Consider the following 5,314-nt stretch of genomic DNA (forward strand, 5'->3'; position numbering starts at 1 on the left):
TCTGAAGTTTCAGCTTTCTGTCACTCAAAGTACACACAGCACAGGGAGGAATACATCCCCTTAAGTAAAGCATCAAAGTAGAGGTATAATTTACATTTATACATCTCGAATAATTTTTTTTTTTTTTTTTTTTTTTCAGACAGAGTCCTGCTCTGTCGCCCAGGCTGGAATGCAGTGGCGCAATCTCGGCTCACTGCAAGCGCTGCTTCCCAGGTTCACACCATTCTCCTGCCTCAGCCTCCCGAGTAGCTGGGACTACAGGTGCCCGCCACCATGCCTGGCTAATTTTTTTGTATTTTTAGTAGAGACGGGGTTTCACCATGTTAGCCAGGATGGTCTCCATCTCCTAACCTCATGATTCTCCCGCCTGGGCCTCCCAAAGTGCTGGGAATGGGAATACAGACGTGAGCCACCGTGCCCGGCCGAATAGTGGTCTTTTAAGACTAGATTTCTATCTGGTTTTGCTTGCTTTTTCCTCAGGCTTCATGGAGTCTCCTTCACTCATACAGAGTTTTGCTGTGAGACATGGATTTGGGCAGTTCTATCGCATTTCTTCTCTGGTTCTCATTCCCAAGATTTCCTACTTAAATTTGCAGTGGCTTTTCAAGTCTTAACTCCAGTCTCTGGCACTTGTTGCCAGTAAGGCTATGATTTCTTTTTTTTCTAACAGTATTTCCCACAGCCATAGTCATGAAGATTGGGCAGGATCCTCGATCCCAAAACCAGTAAGTCACAATTTTTACTCCTCTAATTTGCAGGTGTTTTTTTCTCTTCTATGATTTCTGTATGCCTTTGCTTTCCAATGTAATACTTCAATAAAATTCAAATACTTGTTTTTTTAAACCATACTTTATTATTGTTATATGCAGGGCAGTGTGATACTGGCATAAAGATAGGCATGCTATGGTTGGAATGTGTCTCCTCCAAAATTCATGTTGAAACTTAATGGCTAATATGATGGTATTAAGAGGTGATGCCTTTAAGAGGTGGTTGGGCTATGAGGACATCTCGTGAGTGAATGGGATTAGCTGCTCTTCTAAAAGGGCTTGACAGAGGGAGTTTGGTCCCTTTCTTGTCATCCTGACATGTGAGGACAGGGCAAGAAGGCCTTCACCAGAGACCAGATGATGGCGCCTTGCTCTTGAACATCCCCAAACTGCAAAACGTTGAGAAATAAATTTCCATTTCTAAATTACCCAGTTGTAGTATTGTTATAGCAGCACACAACAAACTAAGACACTGATCTACAGATCAATGAGAGTATTATAGAGAGCATCATATATACACATATGTGTATGACAGATAGAGATATAGATATGTGTACACATATGCAGACATTCATATTCAACAGATCTTTGTCAAAAGTGTTAAGGTGATTCAAAAGAACAGCCATTTTTACAAGTGGTGCTGGATAAACTAGATATCTGTATGGATATAAAAATGAACATAGACCTTACACCACAAAACAAAATAGATAATAGACTTAAATGTACCTGTTAAAACTAGAAACCTCCGAGATTAAAAGAGGACTTTTCCTTGTGACCTCTTTCTCCTCTATCATTACTGCAAGTACTCCTTCAGCTTTGTTGTTGTTGTCGTTGTTGTTGTTGCATTGAACAACATGTGATTACCTGTTTTAGTAGGCACAGAAATTATATTGTTTTTTTGGTTTGTTTGTTTGTTTTAGACAGTCTCACTCTGTCACCCAGGCTATAGTGCAGTAGCATGATTTTAGCTCATGATGCCTGGAACTCCTGGGCTCAAGTGATTCTCCCACCTCAGCCTTCTGAGTAGCTAGGGCTACAGGCACATGCAGCCATGTCTGGCTAATTTTACAATTTTATTTTTTGTAGAGACAGGGTCATACTATATTCCCCAGGCTGGTTTCAAACTCCTGGCCACAAGCAATCTCACCACCTGAGCCCCACACAGTCCACCACACAGTCCCCCACCCCGAGAAGCCATTCCCCTTCAATTTCACAGTTAGGCTCTCAGCTGCATAACAGTATGTGGCCTGTGAGTGTGACCTTGGAGGCTCTTCCTCAGGCTCTGCTAAAAATAATTACATTCTTTCTGAATGTCTGGTTACCTGTAACTTTTGATAAATGAAACAGTGAGTCAATAACATTCTTGTACATATTGGTATATGTATTTGTGGGATTTATTTTTACATGGTAAATCATTAGAAGTGGACTGTTCTGTGCCGATGATTCTCAGATTTGTACCTGCAGTCTACACTTCTCTTTTGAACTTCAACTTCATACCAAAATATATCTCATATACACTCATTTGTGTCCATCTCCACCGTCACCACCCGGATTCAAGTTACCACAATCTTTTGCCTAATTTACTGCAATATTTATTTATTTAGAGACAGAGTTTCGCTCTGTCTCCCAGGCTGGAGTGCGGTGGCATGATCTTGGCTCACTGCAACCTCTACCTCCTGGGCTCAAGCGAGCACGTCCGGCTAATTTTTGCATTTTTAGTAGAGACGGGGTTTCACCATGTTGGCCAGGCTGGTCTCAAACTCTTGATCTCAAGTGATCCACCTGCCTTAGCCTCCCAAAGTGCTAGGATTACAGGCGTGAGCCACCATGCCTGGACACAATAATTTTTTTTTTTTTTTTTTTTTTTGAGACAGGTGTCGCTCTGTCGCCCAGGCTGGAGTGCAGTGGTGTGATCTCTCAGCTCACTGCAGCCTCCACCTCCTGGGTTCAAGTCATTTTTGTGCCTCAGCCTCCCGAGTACCTGAGATTACAGGCGTGTGCCACCATGATACACTAAGTTTTGTATTTTTAGTAGAGATGGGGTTTTGCCATGTTGCCCAGGCTGGTCTTGAACTCCTGACCTCAACTGATCCATCTGCCTCGGCCTCCCAAAGTGCTAGGATTACAGGCTTTGAGTCACCACGCCTGGCCCTCAATAGATTTCTAATTGCCTTGACCTTATAATTTTAAACTATGTTTACTGTAACAAATTGAAGTTTAGTGACCATTTAGATTATATTTTAAATGTTAATAATCTCTTGATTCCTCTATTTTCACTTCCAAATTAACCAATATTAATAGACTGGGGTGTATTCTTTCATACTTTATTCTATAATCATACAAAGATATTTTCACTTATGTTTAAAATGTTTACAACCCAATGGGCCAGATATATTGTTATGCTAATTTGACTACCAGTGAAGCTAAATAACATCCTCTTCTATTAATTATATACATTATTGGAATATCATTATGCTATTAATTTGTAGCAACTCTTTGTATAGAGGTACCATCTGTTTCTAATTTTCCTGTCATTTGCCTTTTTACTTTTTGTATCATGTCTATTACCGTATATAAGAAATTTATTCAGGAAAATGATCTTTTCATTTATGGTTTTGAGGATTCCTGCTTAAGCAAGCCTCTCTTTAATTCCTATATCCAAGTTGCACTTGGGAATATTCTTACTTTAATATTTATGTTTTCAATCTAAATGGATGTTAAAATTTGTACTTTTTAGCAAATGGTAATGAGGTGGTTTAACTTTTTTACAGATTATCACATAGACAGCTAACATCATTTAAGTAAATCATAATTCTCCTCTTAACTGAAACCCTATTTCATCAAATACTAAATTTCGATTTAGTCCAGTGTCCAGATCTTGGTGTCTAAATACAGTTCTTCTTTAAAAGGAAACAGGGTTCTTCGGAAGAATGGCTGATTCTGCATCTATGGCTGAGAAAATACAAGCTGAGCCTAGAGCATCTTGTACTGCCAGAAATTAAAGAAGTGTTCAGAAGACAGAAGAATTTGGGGACATGTCAAAAGGACAAAGAAGCCAACATGAAAAAAATTCCAAAGACCAAAGGTGGAACCATTTGAACAACAAAATATATAAGGTATAAGGTAGTATTGAATAAGCCAAATGAATCTACTATACATCAGGAAAAATAGTAACTTCAGTAAATTTACAGTGCAGAAACCCAGCAAATGAAGTCTTTTTTTTTTTTTTTTTTTTTTTTTTTTAACCCAAAACCCAACGAAAAGCTTTATTTTTATATTTAGGTTTGATGTATGAACAGCCATGCAGAACATGGCTGGACATGACTGGACACAAAGGATGTGGCCTAATGGTGATGGACGGAGTGGGGAAACCCAGCAAGGCTGCTTTGAACAATTTCCCTTCCCCTGGGTATGGGGCAGGGCCCCTCGGGAATGAAGGTCCTCCAGGGAGAAGGAAGAGAGTGACCTTGCTAGGTTTTATGGCTAGCTTTGGGAGAGATGATTTCTAGTTTCTATGACCTGCCTTGGGGAAAACAAATTCTGGTTTCTGTGACTCACTCTGCGGGAGAAAAGGGGACAGGAACCAGGAAGGAAGGACAAAGACTAGGCTTCTGAGACCTTCCAGTCTCCTCTGGGTCAGAGTAATCCGCATGCCAAGGTGCCATACTTTGGGGTTTAATGAGCCCTGACAGCAGGTCCTTGCAGATTTCAGAGGCAACCTGTGATCTAAGTAATTGGTTTTCAGTCCCTCAATTTCAGATGACTTTAGCAAAGCCTGGTTGAAATGGCCAAGTGTTAGAAGAACCCCTTCAAAGTTGAAATTCATCAAGTTCTTCAGCTGAGGGCGTAAGAATCGCAGATGTAAGGTTAGGAAGAGTTAGGACTTCTGGAGTCTTCCCTGCACGCCCTGACTCTTGAGCGTCAACAGGTCAGAAGCTCACAGTATGTGATCCTCCTGTGGCTAGCAGTGATGTGTTTTAGAGTAACATGTTCAGAATGAAACTGCCACACTTAGTCAAGCTTCAAGGGCCTTTTGAAGACATGTGTGGCCCATACTGGCCTCATAGGAACACAGGTGCTCCAGGACCCAATGGGTTCAGGACTAGGTGGGGGGAAACTTCAACCCTGAAAACATCCTCCTGCTGTCTAGACCAGCCTGCCCCATGGCCAAGAGCCGTGAGAACCCCAGCCACCTCTTGGGTTGCACCCCTGCCAGTGCTAGAATTTTGCCCTTCCTGGGCAGAAAAGCTCAACATTTGGCTCAGGACATAACTGGAAAGAAATACTCACCATGTTTTTCACAGTGGGGCATGAAAATACAGGCAAGCAGGAGCCTGATGTGTCTGTGGGCCACCCAGCAGGAGGTGGATGGGCTGCGCTTCTCAGGTTGCTTTGAGGAGCCTTCCTTTAGTGGGCAGGGAGTGCCTTTCCGGAAGAAGTCCTTGGGTGGGACATGCTGATCCTGAATGAGTCCTAAGAAGTACAGGTTTCCCAAGACCCGAAGACAGCAAGCCTGTGTTCCCAACCAGCGCTGGTGGCAGCTGGGT

General features: G+C 41.9%; 1 long non-coding RNA gene across 1 annotated transcript; it reads left to right on the forward strand.

Moving 5' to 3' along the window:
• Positions 1-331: 331 nt before the first annotated feature.
• LOC103886002 lies at positions 332-4,007 on the forward strand. Its single transcript, XR_002524128.2, has 2 exons — positions 332-725; positions 3,677-4,007. It is a non-coding gene; the product is annotated as an uncharacterized LOC103886002 (long non-coding RNA).
• The last annotated feature ends 1,307 nt before the right edge of the window (positions 4,008-5,314 follow it).

This window comes from Papio anubis, chromosome 1 (assembly GCF_008728515.1).
Source record: "Papio anubis isolate 15944 chromosome 1, Panubis1.0, whole genome shotgun sequence".
NCBI classification, from domain to species: Eukaryota; Metazoa; Chordata; class Mammalia; order Primates; family Cercopithecidae; genus Papio; species Papio anubis.